Genomic DNA, 18,695 nt, shown 5'->3' with positions numbered 1-18,695 from the left:
CCAGAACCAACAACCGAGGAATGGATGGAGGAAGATGTTCCTTCAGCTGATGATACAGTTAATATTCCTCAGGAACCTAGGAGGTCGGGTAGAGTCTCTAATCCTCCGGACAGATACATTAGTATGGTCGAGGAAAATGACGTTTTGCTCCTAGAGAGTAATGAACCCGCTACCTATAAAGGTGCCATGACCTGTTCCGACTCTAAGCTATGGCTTGAAGCCATGCAATCCAAGATGGACTCCATGTATGAGAATGACGTATGGGATCTTGTTGATTTACCTAACAAGGTACAACCTCTTCAGTGCAAATGGCTTTAAAAAATAAAGCATTCTGTAGACGGGCAACCAGATACCTATAAGGCACGACTAGTGGCAAAAGGTTTCACTCAAGTGCACGGATTGCATTATGATGAAATTTTTGCACCCGTAGTTATGCTGCGTTCCATTCGGATAATCTTAGCGATTGCCACTTTTCATGACTATGAAATTTGGCAGATGATTGTGAAAACCGCCTTCTTAAACGGTTATTTGGAGGAGGAATTGTACATGGTACAACCCGAAGGTTTCATAGATCCTGAAAATCCTAAGAAAGTGTGCAAGCTTAAACGTTCCATTTATGGACTTAAGCAAGCTTCTCGGAGTTGGAATCATCGTTTCGACCAGGTGATAAAAGAGTATGGTTTCACTCGATCGGTCGAAGAACCATGCTTATATATCAAGTCGAGTGGGAGCAAGATTGTTTTCTTGATATTGTATGTCGATGACATACTCTTGATTGGGAATGATATTCCTCTCTTATCTTCAGTAAAAGGATGGTTGAAGAACCATTTCCAGATGAAAGATCTGGGTAAGGTACAACGCATATTGGGAATCCGTATCTATCGAGATAGATCACGACGGATGTTATCACTGAGTCAGGAGTCTTCTTTAGATAAGATTCTTAAAAGGTTCAGCATGACCAACTCCAAGAAGGGGAACTTTCCAATGACTTCTGGGATGCATTTGAGCAAGTCTCAGTCACCCAAGACACTGGAAGGGGTCGAGCGTATGAGTCGCGTTCCTTATGCATCAGCCATAGGATCAATCATGTATGCCACGATATGCACACGTCCAGACGTGGCATATGCATTGAGTATGATGAGTCGGTACCAAGGCAATCTTGGTGAAACACACTGGATAACTGTTAAAAACATCCTTAAGTACCTACGGGGAACTAAGGATTGGGCATTGACTTATGGAGGAGATACTAAGCTATGTGCAATCGGTTACGCAGATTCTAGCTTCCAAACGGATCGTGATGATTCGAATCTCAGTCTGGATTCCTTTTTACTCTTAATGGTGCTGCGGTCAGCTGAAAAAGTTCCAAACAGGACGTTGTAGCAGATTCTACCACTGAATTCGAGTAATATGCCGCTTCAGAAGCATCAAAGGAAGCTATATGGATGCGTCAATTCTTACAAGGACTAACCATAGTTCCTAGTTCGAATGACCCAATCACCATCTATTGTGACAATAGAGGTGCCATCTTCCAGGCCAAGGAGCGTAAGTCTAGCAACAAGTCTAGACATGTACATCGGAAGGCTCACCTGATCCGTGATTACGTGGAGCAAGAGGAGATAGTGATTGACAAGTTTGCTTCGGATGACAACATCGCGGACCCTCTCACTAAACCATTGAAATATGATAAGCATGAAGGGCACGTTATTTCCATGGGAATTAAACGTGTTCCTGAGTTGTACTAGTTGCTAATGGATTCGATACAAAATCTTTTTCATATGCTATTTATAACATCATCATATTATTTCATATTTTGTTTTTCATGTGGATTGTACGACAACATTGAATGCCATAAAGTGAACTGAATTACATTATATTTGTTTTGGTCCGTAATCGCCTACATGAGCTGATAACTCTGGCTATTATTTTGTGAAGGTTATTGATGGTGGGTTCAACGAGCCATAAGTCAAACGGTTGGCTGATCGATCACAGATGCGAGTTATAACGATACCTCGTAGGACATTGTGAGAACGTAATGGAGTCCTAAATGTTTTAAAACATTCGGTGCCAGGTCGTGGATTGGACGTCCATTGTGTTCCTAGAGTCGATTCTTTTGAATATCGACTGTCTTATTTTCTTTTTCTCTAATTGGCACCGCAAAACAATGGTTGAAAGGCCTTGATAAGGCTACTCTCGGAATTGATTCTTGGAAGAAGTTGGCTCTAGCTTTCTACAAAAAGTTCTATCCACCGGAAAAGACTAACATGCTAAGAGCTCCAATCACGGGCTTTAAGCAAAGGGATGAAGAATCTTTGTATGAAGCTCGGGAGCGGTTTAAGGGAATTTGTCGCTCATGTCCTCACCATGGACTTAGCGTGTGGTTCTTGGTACAACAATTTTGGAACGGTCTTTATGAAGATTCAAGGAACATTCTCTACATGGGATCAAATGGAATGTTGACCGAAGTTGATGACAATCAAACTTGGAACAAAATTGAGGAAATTGCGGTCCATAACTCACAATATAGTAGACCTCTCAAGGCTACTAGAGGAGGAAAGCATGAAGTGGACTCCATTACTCAATTGGGTGCTCAACTTAGTGCTCACATTGATACCATCAATTTGAAGTTTGAAAAAGCTATGGCTAGACTTGAAAAAGCCTCAAAATCACCAAAGCATCATGTTAATGCCATGACGGCATCTTCATCAATCCCAACTGGGATATGTGAGAATTGTGGAACTTTGGGACATGAGCAAAGTGAATGTAGGGGAACAAATGAGCAAGTGAATGCTTCCCAAGCATACAAGAGTGGTACCCCTTATTCAAACTATTACAATGAAAACACCAAATTCCATCCAAATCTCTCATACAAAATCCAAAATGTACAAAACCCTCAACCAACATACACCCCACCTCCCATGAGAAACCAAAATCAAAGACCCTTTTACAACCAAAACCAAGGTTACCAAAATCAATCTCTATACAATCAACAAAATGACCATGGTTTTGATGTTCAAAAAGCGGTCCTTCAAATGCAAAAGAAGCAACAAGAGTTTTTCACTTAAATGCAAAAGTATAGTCAAGCAAAGGAAATCACCATCAATAACATCCTAGCTCACACCAAAATGTTGGAAACCCAATTGACTCAACTAGCATCTTCAAGCTCACAAAGATAAAAGGGGCAATTACCACCTCAAAGTAATCCCCCAAGACATGAAACAGTTAGTGCCATTCACTTGAGGAGTGGTACAAGGTATGAAGCACCGAAAAAGCAAGTTGAGGATGAGGTTGTGGAAGCTAGTGACAAAGAAGAAATTGTGCAAAACTCCGAGGATGGAGAACCATCAAAAGAAGAAATTTCAAAGAAAAATGAAGACAAGGTCAAGGAGAAGGAGCCCATTGTGATTAGACTTCCTTTTCCGAGTCGTCAAGCCAAGCCCAAATTTGATGACCAACTTGGAAAATTTATGGAAATTGTGAAGAATTTGGAAGTCTCAATTCCTTTCACGGAATTAATCAATCACGTGCCGGCCTATGCAAAATACATGAAAGACATCCTTACAAAGAAGAAGTCAATCCGGAAGCTTGAGACTATCGCCATCACTAAGGTGAGTAGCGCAATACTTCAAGGGAGTTCACCTCCAAAACCTTATGTGATCCATTGGCGACACCATGATCAACAAAGCCTTATGTGATCTAGGGGTTAGTATGAGTATTATGCCGTACTCGGTGAGTAAAAGGTTGGGGATGGGAAAGTGATCGAGGCCATTTGGTGTTCACAATTAAGTATATGTGGTCGTTGGTCAATGGTCGATACAAAACACAATTTATACTTCACAAACAACTCTACAATTAGTAAAGAGGCAAGTAAAGGTCGGATCCCAAGGGACGGGTATTGAAATGAGAATTCTATTGTAACTAGTGGTGTCTAGGGGGTGTCACAAATTGGGTTGATGTAGAAGGTTACTAAACTAAAATAACAATGAAAATAAACTAGCAAGATGAATAAAATAAGGGGTGTAAACAATTGATTAAAAGCACTAGGGTGTCATGGGTTCATAGGGGAATCATGGGATATGATCATACAAACATGTTCTCAAATTATAAGCAAGCAATTATTGTTGTGATGGATTGAGTTGGGTTATATCTTACAATCCTAGGAAAGTTTGGGTCCCGGAGCCGAATCGATTAGATTGTACAACACCTACAAGTCGACTTAATCTTTCCTACTCAACACATGCATGGTCTAACAAGACTCGAGTTGGGTTATGTCTTACAAGTCTCATTGAAAAGATAGGAGATGATAGTAAATGCAAGGATTCATAGGCTTAGCATTTCATCAAATATAACATGTGCATGTATTAAGATCAAAACAAGCAAGCAAATAAGATATGAAAGCATATTGATTTAAGCATGAATCATCCCCCATGTTGGTTTCCCCTAATCACCCATTAAACCCTAGCTAAGAGACTACTCACTCATTATCATGTTGATCATGCTAGCAAGGTTGTCAATCATACCAACAATATGAAACATGATGAATAAATGAAAGTAATTAGCAATAATTAAAAAGGGATTAAGAGATTATACCTACTAATGATTCCAAAATAATAATGCAAAGAATAATAGAAGAACTTGATGATTGATGGAAGGTTGTCAATCTCCCAATAAACCCAATAATCTTCTAATTACCCAAAATAAAGGAAGAACAAGAGAGAGATTAAAGAACTAAAACTTGGATTAAAACTTGATTAATACTTGATTACAACATTGAAGAGAGATTTGATTGATATTAACTACTCTAAATATTGATAAGAAGAACATGCTCCTCTAATTAGACTAATGGGGTATTTATAGTGAAAATTAGGGAGGATGCATTAGGGTTAACTAAGGGCTAAACTAGTAATTACACTTTTTAAGTTGAGCAAGGAGGACCCGGTATTTTCTGAGAGAAGGGCTTCTCTTTTCGTAGCTTGAAGAATGAAATCCGTCTTTGTCACGAAAATCCGTGCGGATTAGAGTCGGGACGGCCGGATTTGGGCTGTGCAATCCGAGCGGATTCAGAGAGGGACGCTTGGATTGTTGAGGGGAATCCGAGCGGATTCCAAGGAGGGACGCTCGGATTGGGCTGGCGGACGGGGCGCCTTTGTCCGCAATCCGTTCGGATTGTTGGTCGGCTTCAATTCTTCTTCTTTTCTTCCCTTTTCTTCATAAATTCCTTGGGGATTTCCTTGGGGACGCAAGGATCCTTTCTCAACATTGTTCTTCTACTATAATATGTACAAAGGCCTTCTAGTCTTGTCTCTTCTTGATGCTTGGTCATTGAATACAATCAATTTAGCCTCGTTTTGCCATGAAAATGCAAGATTCTTACTCCTTTCCTACCAAGGGATCAAAATCTCAAAGAATATGCAAAACAAAGAACTAAAGATAAGAAATGACCCAAATAGGCACTAAAAACCATGGAAACAATGGTAATTCGGGGGCTAAATATGCGCCAATTATGGTCACATCAAATATCCCCAAACCGAACCTTTGCTCGTCCCGAGTAAAGAGGTGACAAAGACTAGGACCAAAACTAACTTATCCTAATAATAATAGCCGATATGAGACAATTAGCGGGTCTCACTCCGCCCCTTCAACTCACAACAAGACAACCATGAGGTAGGATGCCTTCTTGCAAGGCAAGGTGGGTCTTGCCAAAATGGCGACACATCCAAACATTAAATCACATAAAATCACATAATGGATGCATCTACAAAAAGAATAGCCACTTTCCTCATCTAAGTGGCGGAAATTATCTACAAGGGAAGCAATTCAAGGGTACACAATCCTTCATAGATGCAATTTATTCAAACTACTAAGCCTAGAAGGATACCAATAAATCACCTCCAAGTTTTGTCAAGCTAGGGTACCTTTGTCCTCAATCGTTAAATGCTTTTGTCAAGAATAGACTCCCTATGGTGTTAGAAACACTGGAGGATCGCGGAATTCCCCCTCTTGCCTAGACAAGAAGAAGGGTCGTCCCCCCTCTACCATGCACAAAAGTGGATACGGTGGATAAAGGGATCAATAGATATTTGAGTTTCATTTTTGGAGTTTGCTTTTGTTTTTGTTTTTCCCCCCAATTTCTTGTGGCATTTGACATTTGAGAACACTTTCTTTGCCATTTCTTTTTGATTTTTGGCATTTCAATACTTGACAACTTTTTGCATTTCTTTTTGAACATTTTCAAAGTCACCCCAATTAGTAACGAGAGTGCCTTGTATTTGAAGCTTTAGGAGTCTATTTTTGCTCCTCTTTTCATTTGTTGCAATTTTTGCAAACTTTCTTTCACTTTTCATTTCATTGAACTCAAATTTTTGAACAATTTCTTTTTGTGCCCATTCCCTTTGATGACAAAAATATAGTAGAACATGGATGAATGATGGAAGTATGCATGGTTTCAAGGGTCACCTTGGAATAAACGGTAGCCAAGAAGTTATCACACCACAAGGTACTCTTGACTCGACCTTAAACCATGGGTCAAAGGATACTAGCATGACACATCCTAGGGTGTTTTACAAGCATTCTAACAAGCAAAGTCTTAAGAATAAAAAGCATCTACTAGGGCCTATATACACTTGTCAAGCTTTCCAAGTAGACGGTTTCGCAAAATTTTTCTAACATGCAAACTACATGCCATGATGCAACTATCATATAAACATCCTAATGCAAATGATTCTACCAACTAATATGCCAAATAAACTAAATGTAAGTCCTAAGTTCACATTGTTTTTACCGCATCAATCAAAATAAAGCCACATAGTCATTAACATAAAGAGGAAAAAGGAGATTGGAAAGATCATACCATGCGGTCTTCAATATCCTCATGTCTCGGATGTGGCGTAGTCAATCAAAGTGAACAAGGATGAACAAACATAATATATACAAGACAATATATACAAAGGAAATGAACTTGTTTTTGAATTTTTCAATTTTTCAATTTTTATGGTTTTTGAAATTTTGAAATTTTTATGGTTTTTTTGAATAAAAGTTAAGTGTTAGAATTTCCATCCCCACACTAATATGGGCATTGTCCTCAATGGCCAAAATGATGGAAATTATGCAAAGATGATGCATGATTTCTATACTAAATGCAATTCTACACTAAGCTATACTACATGATGCATGGTTTTTGTTATGACGGAGAGGATAATTTAGATTACCTCCCGTTGTGTATGCATCAACTTCCCCAAACCAAATAAGACACTATTGCTAATGTCAAAGCATTAGGGTAGTTCATGCACACACTATGCTATGCATGAAACTAGATTGTCATTTTGGATTTTACAAATGGGAACAATAAAGAACACCTCAATGGAACCGAGGTGCGAGTCCTTTGATGTTGCTAGGACTAAACCAACAATGATCAAAATGAAATAAAATACAAAGAGATATAGACAAACCATGGGAGTGTAGGAGTCTCCAAGGCTAGTCTTCCGTCATGCTATCATCATCATCACTTCCCTCATGAGAAGTGGTCACATTGCCACTTTCCGTGGCACTTTCTTCTTCATCTTGTTCCTCATCTTGTTCATCATCATCTTCACCATCTCTTTCTCCATCTCCATTTGCTTCTTCCTCAATGTTATCATCAATTTCTTCACCATTTCCAACAACCTCATTGTCTTCCACCACGTCCCTAGATGCACCCGGAAACAAGGCTTCTTTATCCGCCCAACTAGGCAAAGGATAAGATGGATCAAGGAGTCCTTGCCTAGCTAAATGTAGGAGGGGAGGATATTGAGCCAAATATGCATTCTTCCGGTCTTCATAAGCTTGCTTGTGCATGGCTTGCATAAGAAGAGTGACATAGTCTTTCCCAATTTCAACTCCTTCCGGTTTGAACTCTTCATACACAAAGGGGTAAGGCGGTATAACAATGGAAGAGGAGGGGGTTTCATGATCACCCTTTTGTTGTTGAATGATGTACTCGGCTTCTTCGGATAGGGGAAGTAGATAGTTGGTCCGGTGGACACTTAGACGACAAATCTTCGCGGGTAAAGTGAATGATCGAGCCTCACTAGTAAGCCATCCACACTTGGTGTCAAGAGGGTTTTGAGCAACCCACTTGAACTTGTTAATCATGATAGGCATATCAATAAGATGGCCACCTTCCTTTGCCTTGTACTTGCTATCCTTATTGAAATTAGGATCAAAGTGCTTGGCTAGGACCGTGACTAGGCCGCCATTAACAATAACGGTTGTACCCTTCTTCCCACTATCAACATGGAGCCATCTATCAACCAATAGCCTCAAAGAATTGAAAGGCTTGGTATGGATTCTTCCGATATTCAAAGCCGATTCAAGGAGAATAAAATCAAGTCTTGTGAAATGATTGGTGTCTTTCCTAGCAATTATGGTATTTCCCACAACTTTGTGCCATACTCTTATGCCCGGATGATGGACCAAAAGAGCACGACAAGCATGAAAATCATCAAATTTCTTCCCGGAGATTGCCTCCCAAAGAGGCTCGGGGTCATACTTTCCATAATGCTTAAGATATCTCGATTCATCGCTAAGACCCAAAATTTCACCTAATTCCTCAAAGGTAATGCGTCTACTAATGTTAGCTAGACGGAACTCAAGATTTTCCCTATTCTCAACTTTCGTGACTTTTAAAGAACTTAAGAATTCCAAGACAAGGGAAGGGTATGTCAATTCCTTTGTTTCAAACAATTTCTTCAAACCCATGGCATTGAAAAAGGCTTTTGTTTGTTCAAGAACACCCAATTTCTCCAAGGCATCTTCACATATGAATTTGGTGGATTGAATTGATTTCATAGCAAACTTGGCAAATGTATTTCTATGGGTATCAGAAATAAAAGTTACCTCCGGATAATGCAAGAGTTGATCGATTACCGGAGTAGAAGGTGATGCTCCCATAGAAATTTGTTGTTGTTATGGTTGTACTTCCAAGTTTGGTGTTGCTACCACCATTGCCAAAGCTTTCTTTGTTTGGAGAGCTTTTTGCCTTTGAGAGAGAGCCTTTGCCTTTGGTGCCTTTGTTGCACCCTTTGTCCTTGCCATTTGATGAACTAACCAAGAAAAGAATCAAAAAGCTTCAATTTGTAGAATGCCCAAATCGATTTGAAGGTGAAAGGCTTTTCCTTTATGAAATCAAAAATCGACTCAAAGGTTGAAGATTTTGTTCTTGGTTTTGATTGTTATTGAAGATGGAGTGATTGATTTGTTGTTTGAAGGATGGTTTGATTTGATTTTGGTGGATTTTGTTGAGGGTTTTTGTTTTTGTGATGGAGAGGATGAGGGTTTTGATGTTTGTGGGTAGTGTTTATGAATGAATGAATGAAGGAATGAAGGTGGGAGGGCATTTAAAGGAGTCGAAATTTTTGAAAACGCAGGGGCAATCCGTGCGGATTAGGCCCAATCCGTGCGGATTCTGCAGCTTCAAAATTTTCAGAAGCTCGCCTAAAGACGGGCGGATTTTGGGGAATCCGCTCGGATTCTTCTGTGATGGGACGGGCGGATTTGCTTTGCGGACGGACGGATTTCATCCCGAGAGAAATTTCTTTGTTTTCTTCAACCAAAAGGCGGGCGTCTTGTTCACAAGACGGACGGATTCTATGAGAGACGGGCGTCTTTCCGAAATCCGCTCGGATTCTTTAACAGTCAAGAATTTTTCAATTTCAGCTCAGCTCAGGACGGGCGTCTTCTCAGCAGGACGCTCGGATTGTTAAAGACGGGCGGATTTTGTACAATCCGCTCGGATTCTGGTCCTTTGTACCCGGATTCATTCCATTCGTGCACAATGCATTTCCCTTTACCATTCTTCCATTCTTCTTCATTTCTTGTGTTCTTCATTGTGGGGGCACTACTAAGGCATGAATAGCCTAGGCAATTGCCATCCCCACACTAAGGTAAGGCACTACACATCAATTGAAGTCATTAGTCCCTCCCTCACTTCTCTCTTACATGACAATTATTTTGATCAAAGTAAATAAAAATCCAAAAATGACAAAAATGCAATACAAAAATTGAAATGTAAGTTAGGGAGTTAGAAATATTTACAAGTGGTGGTTTAGGGAGGACTCCACCAAACTCTCATTCTTGATGAGATGTCAAGGGGGCATGTTCAAGGTGTTGTTGATGTTGCTCAACACCTTGAAGAAGTAATCAAAAGCTTGTTCATTATTATGGTAGAGGTCCTCAATAGACCGTGGCCCTTGTTGTTGATCATGATCGATGGCATGCCCAATGTAGGGATTAAAAATCCCTTCAAACTCGTCGTCCCAAAGACCACAAACTTCATTGAGTTGATCATTGAAAATCTCTTGCTTAGATGGAGACAACTCTCCCAATTTCTTCTCTTGGCCAATGAGGCCATCCTCTTCTTCCTTGGTTGATTTTGATGAGCCTTGCAAGCTCTCCTTGTCACAATTCACTTGCTCTTTGAATGGAGCATCTTCATCTTTCTTCTTCCATTGGAGTTTCGATTTCTTCCTTTCATCTTTCCGGCTATAATGATCAATCATGAAACATGGCTCATGTAAACGAGGAGCTCTCATGGTTTTGTCAAGATTAAAAGTTATGCTTTCATCTCCCACTTCTAGAGTGAGCTCTCCATGTTTCACATCAATCACCGCACCCGCGGTGTGTAGGAAAGGTCTTCCTAAGATGATTGGAATGTTGGAATCTTCCTCCATATCAACAATGACAAAGTCCACCGGGATGAAAAACTTCCCAATTCGCACGGGGACATCTTCCCATACCCCTAATGGTGTCTTCGTCGATCTATCGGCCATTTGAAGTGTGATATTGGTGCATTTAAGCTTTCCCATTCCCAACCTTTTACTTACCGAGTACGGCATGACACTCACACTAGCCCCTAGATCACATAAGGCTTTGTTGATCGTCGTGTCGCCAATGGTACACGGTATTGAGAAGCTTCCCGGATCTTTTAACTTTGGAGGTGAACTCCCTTGAAGTATTTCACTACTCACCTTAGTGAAGGCGATAGTCTCAAGTTTCCGGATCGACTTCTTCTTTGTGAGGATATCTTTCATATACATTGCATAGGCCGGAACGTGATTGATTAATTCCGTGAAAGGAATTGAGACTTCTAAATTCTTCACAATCTCCATGAACTTTCCAAGTTGATCATCAAATTTGGGCTTGGCTTGACGACTTGGAAAAGGAAGTCTAATCACAATGGGCTCCTTCTCTTTGGCCTTGTCTTCATTTTTCTTTGAACTTTCTTCTTTTGATGATTCCCCTTCTTTGGGGCTTTGCACAATTTCTTCCTTTTCACTAGCTTTCACAATTTCATTCTCGACTTGCTCCTTCGGTGCTTCATATCTTGTACCACTTCTTAAGTGAATGGCACTAACCGTTTCATGTCTAGGGGGATTACTTTGAGGTGGTAATTGCCCCTTTTGTCTTTGTGAGCTTGAAGATGCTAGTTGAGTCAATTGTGTTTCCAACATCTTGGTGTGAGCTAGAATGTTGTTGATGGTGGTGTCCTTTGCTTGGCTATCTTTTTGCATTTGAGTGAAAAATTCTTGTTGATTCTTTTGCATTTGGAGGACCGCTTTTTGGACATCAAAACCTTGGTCATTTTGGTGATTGTATGGATTTTGATTTTGGTAACCTTGGTTTTGATTGTAAAAGGGTCTTTGATTTTGGTTTCTCATGGGTGGTGGAGTGTATGTTGTTTGAGGGTTTTGAACATTTTGGCTTTTGTATGAGAGATTTGGGTGGAACTTGGTGTTTTCATTATAAAAATTTGAATAAGGGGTACCACTTTTGTAAGCTTGGAAAGCATTGACTTGTTCGGTTGTTCCCCTGCACTCACTTGGGTCATGACCCAAAGTTCCACAATTCTCACATATCCCACTTGGGATTGATGAGGATGCCGTCATGGCATTGACATGATGCTTTGATGATTTTGAGTTTTCCTCAAGTCTAGCCATAGCTTGTTCAAACTTCAAGTTGATTGTGTCAATGTGAGCACTAAGTTGAGCACCCAATTGAGTAACGGAGTCCACTTCATACTTTCCTCCTCTAGTAGCCTTGCGAGGTCTACTATATTGTGAATTATGGACCGCCATTTCCTCAATCTTGTTCCATGTTTGATTGTCATCAACTTCGGTGAACATTCCATTTGATCCCATATTGAGAATGTTTCTTGAATCTTCATATAAACCATTCCAAAATTGTTGCACTAAAAACCATTCGTTAAGTCCATGGTGAGGACATGAGCGACAAACACCTTTGAACCGCTCCCAAGCTTCATACAAAGATTCTTCATCCCTTTGCTTAAAACCCGTAATTTGAGCTCTTAGCATGTTAGTCTTTTCCGGTGGGTAGAATTTTTTGTAGAAAGCTAGAGCTAGCTTCTTCCAAGAATCTATTCCAAGGGTGGCCTTATCAAGGCCCTTCAACCATTGCTTTGCGGTGCCGATTAACGAAAAAGGAAATAAGACCCATCTTATTTGGTCTTGAGTCACGCCCGTTTGAGAGATAGCATCACAATAATCGCAAAAGGTTTCCATATGAGAATGAGGGTCCTCACTAGGCATTCCCCCGAATTGGCTCCTCTCAACTAGTTGGATGAAGGCGGACTTGGCAATAAAATTTCCGGTGAGATGTTGCGGTGTAGGAGTACCATTTGGTAGATTCTCCTCGGTGGGTATAGAGTGTGACGAGAATTTAGGCATTGTAGGTGGATTTTGTGGGATATTGTGTAATGGGTTTTCTTCTCCTTCTATTGCGAAAGGATTGACAAACTCACTAGTGGGTTGAACAACTTCAACAACACCTCTCAAATTCCTCCTAACAAGTCTCCTATTATTCGTCAAGGTTCTTTCGATTTCACGGTCAAAAGGTAACAAATCACTTTGTAACCTTCTAGACATGCAAAATATCAAACAACTCGAAAACAATTAGAACAAACCTTGAGGAGTTTTACTTCCCCAAGGTGAAAAAGACACAACTAATAACAATAAAGGAAATCTTAAATCAATTAAACACCGTCCCCGGCAACGGCGCCATTTTTTATCGAGGCCATTTGGTGTTCACAATTAAGTATATGTGGTCGTTGGTCAATGGTCGATACAAAACACAATTTATACTTCACAAATGTTAGGCCCAGTTTAGCCTGGTCTGACCATAACCTGGCCTGACTCAACAAGGCTGATTGATCAAGACAAGAACCGGACAAATCTGATCACTATTTAGCTGCTGAAGAGTATTGTGGCAAGAAGACTACTAATTCCTGGAAAGGAAGCCTGATAGTCAGTATATCCTAGCTTGGCGGAGTACTAAAAACAGCCTGGATTAAGCAGATAAACAAGAAATGCGATTATATAAGCCAGATAACCACACCCTATTCTCAAGGAAGACCAAGTCCAAACCTAAAACTATCTAATCCATGAATCTGGACGGAAAGAGGAAAAGAAGCTAAGGACTGGTTGATTTGAGAACAGGTCAAGCGAACTAATAGGAAGATTGCCCTATTATTCCGGCAACAACTCCTACCTTTGGGGAGAACGTTATACATTTATAACGTTATTCATTGTAACGTTGGGAAGACAGTAGAGAACTATAAATAAGAGAATTTAACAATTGTAAAGGAGATTCACGATCAGTCAATCTTACATATACTTTATCTATTTATTCTTGAGCATTCAGATATTCGTACAATATTGTGTCGTGTCTATCAAAATAATAACAACATCATACTTTATACTTATTTCTCTCTTTATCATTCATTTACACTATTCTAATCTGATAGAACTAGATACCCTGATCACTACGTAACTAAGCCGGATCCCTTCAGGAAAATCTTGCTAAAACAATTGGCGCCCACCGTGGGGCATCTAGTTCTTCAACCAATAAAATTCTCCTTATTATCTCTCAATTAATATTCACACACAAAAATGGTGGAACTCACCGCTGAACAACAATTAGCGGCTGCTCTGGCCAAAATCAAGGAATTGGAAACAATCCAAGAGAAAGCGGCTCAGTGAAGCAAAATCAACAGTCAAGGAATCGAGTCTAGCCAAGAAGAAATTGGAAAATCGGGCTTCGGGCTCCAAGACCGATTCGAACCAGAACCCCATTCTCATCCATCATCAAAAACATAGACTTCTCTAATTTTGGAACCCCGAGAAGGATACATTATCCGGTACTCAAACTATTCCCAATGATGAGACAAACAAAACCGAAGCCGCAATAATGATGGCTATGCTTCAGAAATCCAAAACTCCACAACAAAATAGAAAATATACCCTGGAGTACCGGACTCGTGGTCAAAGTAGAAGTTGACAGCTTTGCGGATTCACCCTTTGCAGATGAAATTGCAAAGATTGATCTACCCAAGAAATTTACTTGTCCCATCCATGAGAACCTATGATGGAACTTCGATTCACAAAATCATGTTGCCATATTCAAACAAAAAATGTTGGCTCGCCTCAATACCCAGTGAACTCGAGCAAGTCTCGTATGTGCAAAGGCTTTGGCACAACCCCGATCGGGGCAAAGACTACAATGGTTCATCAATCTCCCAAATGGAGGTATCAAGAATTTTGCACTTGATCAATGCCTTCAATCAACAATTCGCAAGTAGCGGAGATATGGCCAAGAGACCAAGCAACCTGTTCAGGATAAAGCGACTTCCGAAGAATCTCTCAAGGAATTCCTGGCCGTTTTGTCAAAGAAAAGGTGGCCATTCCAAGATGCGATGAAGAAACAAAGAGAGAAGCATTCGAGCAAGGAGTCCTGCTCGATGGTGATATTTATGCGGATCTGACCAAGAAAGCATGTCCAACCTTTGCCACCGTTCAATCCATCGCCTTAGAGCATGTCAGATTAGAAGAAGACCTCAACTTCAGGACGAACTCATCCGGAGGAAAGCGGGGCTATGGACATACTAACAGAAAAGCTCCTACCGAAAAGGAAGCAATCCCGGATCGGACCATATTCCAGGCCTGAACGATCCGAAGTCAATATGGCACAAGAACATAAAGGTAACCTCTCTAGCCTCCCAACTATTCCCGAATATAACTTCTCTATTAATACTGCAGGATTAATCAAACGCTGGAAAACCTGGGAGATGCGGTCGGATGGCCAAAGAAGTCCGACAATCCCAGGAAGGATCCAACAAGATGGTGTGACTTCCATCGGGACATCGGACACACCACGGAAGAATGCATTCACTCGGAAACAAGTGGCATATCTTCTAAAGAAAGGCTACTTAAAAGATATAATCCAGCAGCCAAAGAATAAAGATGAAGGACAAAATAAGAGAGACCCGGGAAGCGGCGAGAGACCCTCCTCCTCCTCCTCCCATCTATGAAGTTAAATTCATAAATGGAGGATCGAAAATCGTGGTCCGACCACTCTGCACCAAGAGGATATCCAGGGAATCCAGACTTCAACCTCCTCCCAAGCCCGTGTCATTGCCTGCTATCACCTTTGATGACTCGGATCTACAAGGAATATCGTCTACACCATGACACCGGTAATCACTATGCAAATCGGCACGACCAAAGTATCAAGAATCCTGATAGATGGAGGAAGCTCAATCAACCTGGTGATGCTTGACGTCCTTAAAGCTATGAAGATAGACGAAAGCAAGATCATAAAGAAATCCAGCGTCCTGGTTGGATTCAATGGAGAAACAAAAAACACCCTGGGAGAAATCAGCTTGCCTACCTATGTGGAGGGCGTGGCTTCATATGAGAGATTTGGAGTAATGGATTGCTTGTCCTCGTATAATGTAATCCTGGGCGGACCATGGATCCACAATGTCAAAGCAATCCCATCAACATATCATCAATGCGTGAAAATTCCAACGAGAATGGGGATAACCACCATCGAGAGGAGAACAAAGGACTGCTCAGAATGTTACACTCGGGCTTTGAAACCCTCAAAGTCAGGTAAGTCCCTTGCATAGCAATTAAAGTCACCTGTCAGGGAAGAATATATAGCACAAACACAGATGGAAACAGGAGAAGTCATATTAGACCCGAGAATTCCCGACAGAAAGTACTTGTAGGGTCGGATGCACCCGACTCAATCGGACCAAATCTGTCGCTTTCTTAAAACTAAAATGTCTTGTTTTGCTTGGTCACATTTTGATATGACCGGTATAGATGCTTTGCGTTATTACTCATAAGTTGAACATTGACAAATCCTTTAAGCCTGTGTGACAAAGAAAAGAGAAGAAAATTTGCCGCAGAAAGGCACGAAATTATCAACCAAGAAGTTGACAAGCTACTGGACATGGGAATGATCGGGAAGTGATGTACCCCGACGGCTTGCAAACGTGGTAGTCGTCCAAAAGAAAAATGGCAAATGGAGAGTCTGTGTAGATTACACTGACTTAAACAAAGCCTGCCCAAAAGATCCATTTCCCCTACCACACATCGATGCAATGGTAGATGCCACTGCGCAGCCACGAAATGTTGACATTCATGGATGCCTCCAGGATTCAATCAAATAAAAATGCATCCAAAGCAGACCAGAAAGCACACTTTCATCACCGAAAGAGGTATATATTGTTATACTGCTATGCCCTTTGGATTAAAAATGCAGGTGCAACCTACCAAAGGCTAGTCAACATGATGTTCAAAGATCAGATAGGAGACACCATGGAAGTCTATATAGATGACATGGTAGTCAAATCAAAAAAAGCAGAAGACCATGTCAAAGATCTGGAAGTAGCCTTTCAAATATTGGAAAAATTCAATATGAAGCTCAACCCACAAAAATGCCACTTGAGTCTCAAAGAGGCAAATTCTTGGGCTACATGGTGACAAAGAGAGGAATAGAAGCCACCCTGAGCGGATCAAAGCTATCCTGGAGCTAGAACCACCACAAGACAGTCAAAGATATACAAAAACCGACTGGAAGGATAGCAGCCCTGAACAAAGTTCATTTCAAGATCATCGAAAGATGCAAATCGTTTTATAACCTCGCTAAGGAAAAACAAAGACTTCCAATGGACCCCCGATCATCAGCCGCCTTTGAAGACTTGAAAATATATCTATCCTCCCCCCCTTACTGGCAAAACCAGTCAAAGATGAACCCCGACAAGATATCCGATCCACCTTTGTCAAAATCGATCACAGTCCTGGTCAAAGAAGCAGACGGACAACAGCACCCCGGTCTACTAGGTAAGTAAAAGTCTACTGGATGCGAAATCAGGTATGGATTACTAGAAAAATATGTTTTAGCTTTAATAATGAGTTGCACAAAATTAAGACCATATTTTGAGAGTCACCCTATAATAGTTAGAACAAATCTTCCTATTAAGTCCGTACTTAGGAGACCAGAATTGTCCTGGACGAATGTGCAAATGGTCATCCAAATAAGCACATACAATATAACGTTTGAACCAAGGACAAAGAATTAAATCACAAGCACTAGCAGATTTTGTGGCTGATTTTAGTCCAACCCTAGAACCCGACCTAATAAAAGAAGTAAATAAACGACCACGACCAAACGGACCTAGAATGGACCCTATTTGTCGATGGAGCAGCCAATACAAGAGGCACGAGCCTAGGTGTAGTACTAAAAACACCACAGGGGGATAAGATAGTACAGGCTATAAGTTGTGCATTTGAGGCTACCAACAATGAGGCAAAATATGAAGCCCTAATAGCCGGATTAAAGGTATGTATTGATCTTGGTGTGCAAAATTTAAAGGTACGCACTGATTCCCTTCTCGTCTCCAACCAGGTAAATGGCATATATACTGCAAAAGACCCCAAAATGATGCTTTATCTAGATGTTGTTCAAATGCTAAAATCAAAGTTTAAAAACTTTAATATTGACCAAATTTCCAGGGACCTAAATACCTGGCCGATGCCTTAGCCGGCCTAGGGTCCAACTTTAGTCCCCTTGATTTTGACAAAATACCCATTGTGCATTTATTAGAACCTGCAATAAACAAACAAGATGAAAGTTTCCCAATCTACATTGCTAACTCGTGACGAAACCTTACTATGATCGGCTACAACAGGAATCCTACCCTTAAATAAGCAAGATGCCAGAGCACTGAAAATAAAAGCTGCTTCATATACTATTATTGACAACGTGCTTTTTAAGAAATCGCAGGCCGGACCTTACCTCAGATGCCTGGAACCACAGGAAGCTGAGCAGATATTATCAGAAATCCATGAAGGATACTGTGGAAATCACAAAGGTGGAAGAAGCCTGGCAAGCAAAGTACTCAGAACAGGATATTATTGGCCCACCTTAAGAGCCGATTGCCTGGATTTCAGCTCTAAATGCAAAGCCTGTCAGATTCACGGACCATATATCCATCAGCCATCTGAGGAACTACATTCCATATCCGCACCCTGGCCGTTTATGAAGTGGGGCATGGATATAGTAGGAAAACTACCTCAAGCACCCGGACAGAAAGTTTTCATGCTAGCAATGACTGATTACTTCTCCAAATGGATAGAAGCTGAATCATACAGGCAAGTCAAGGAGAAAGATGTCATAGCATTCATCAAACATAATATCATATGTAGATATGGCATCCCCTCTGAAATAGTATGCGACAATGGCACACAATTTGTGGGAAAAAGAACAAAACCTTCCGTGCTCAATGGAACATCAATCTGGTAACATCCACGCCAGGATATCCAAAAGCCAACGGTCAAGTCAATCCAAGAATAACAAAG

General features: G+C 40.7%; 2 non-coding genes across 2 annotated transcripts; one reads left to right on the top strand and one right to left on the bottom strand.

Annotated features, from left to right (window-relative positions):
* Nucleotides 1-2,261: 2,261 nt before the first annotated feature.
* Nucleotides 2,262-2,368, bottom strand: LOC141603367 (small nucleolar RNA R71). The gene has a single exon (XR_012525247.1). It is a non-coding gene; the product is annotated as a small nucleolar RNA R71 (small nucleolar RNA).
* A 9,869-nt stretch (nt 2,369-12,237) lies between these two features.
* Nucleotides 12,238-12,344, top strand: LOC141602892 (small nucleolar RNA R71). The gene has a single exon (XR_012524798.1). It is a non-coding gene; the product is annotated as a small nucleolar RNA R71 (small nucleolar RNA).
* Nucleotides 12,345-18,695: the final 6,351 nt, after the last annotated feature.

This window comes from Silene latifolia, chromosome 9 (genome assembly GCF_048544455.1).
Source record: "Silene latifolia isolate original U9 population chromosome 9, ASM4854445v1, whole genome shotgun sequence".
In the NCBI taxonomy this organism is placed as follows: domain Eukaryota; kingdom Viridiplantae; phylum Streptophyta; class Magnoliopsida; order Caryophyllales; family Caryophyllaceae; genus Silene; species Silene latifolia.
The sequence above is the reverse complement of the archived record's forward strand: the minus strand, read 5'-3'. Positions and strand labels throughout refer to the sequence as shown.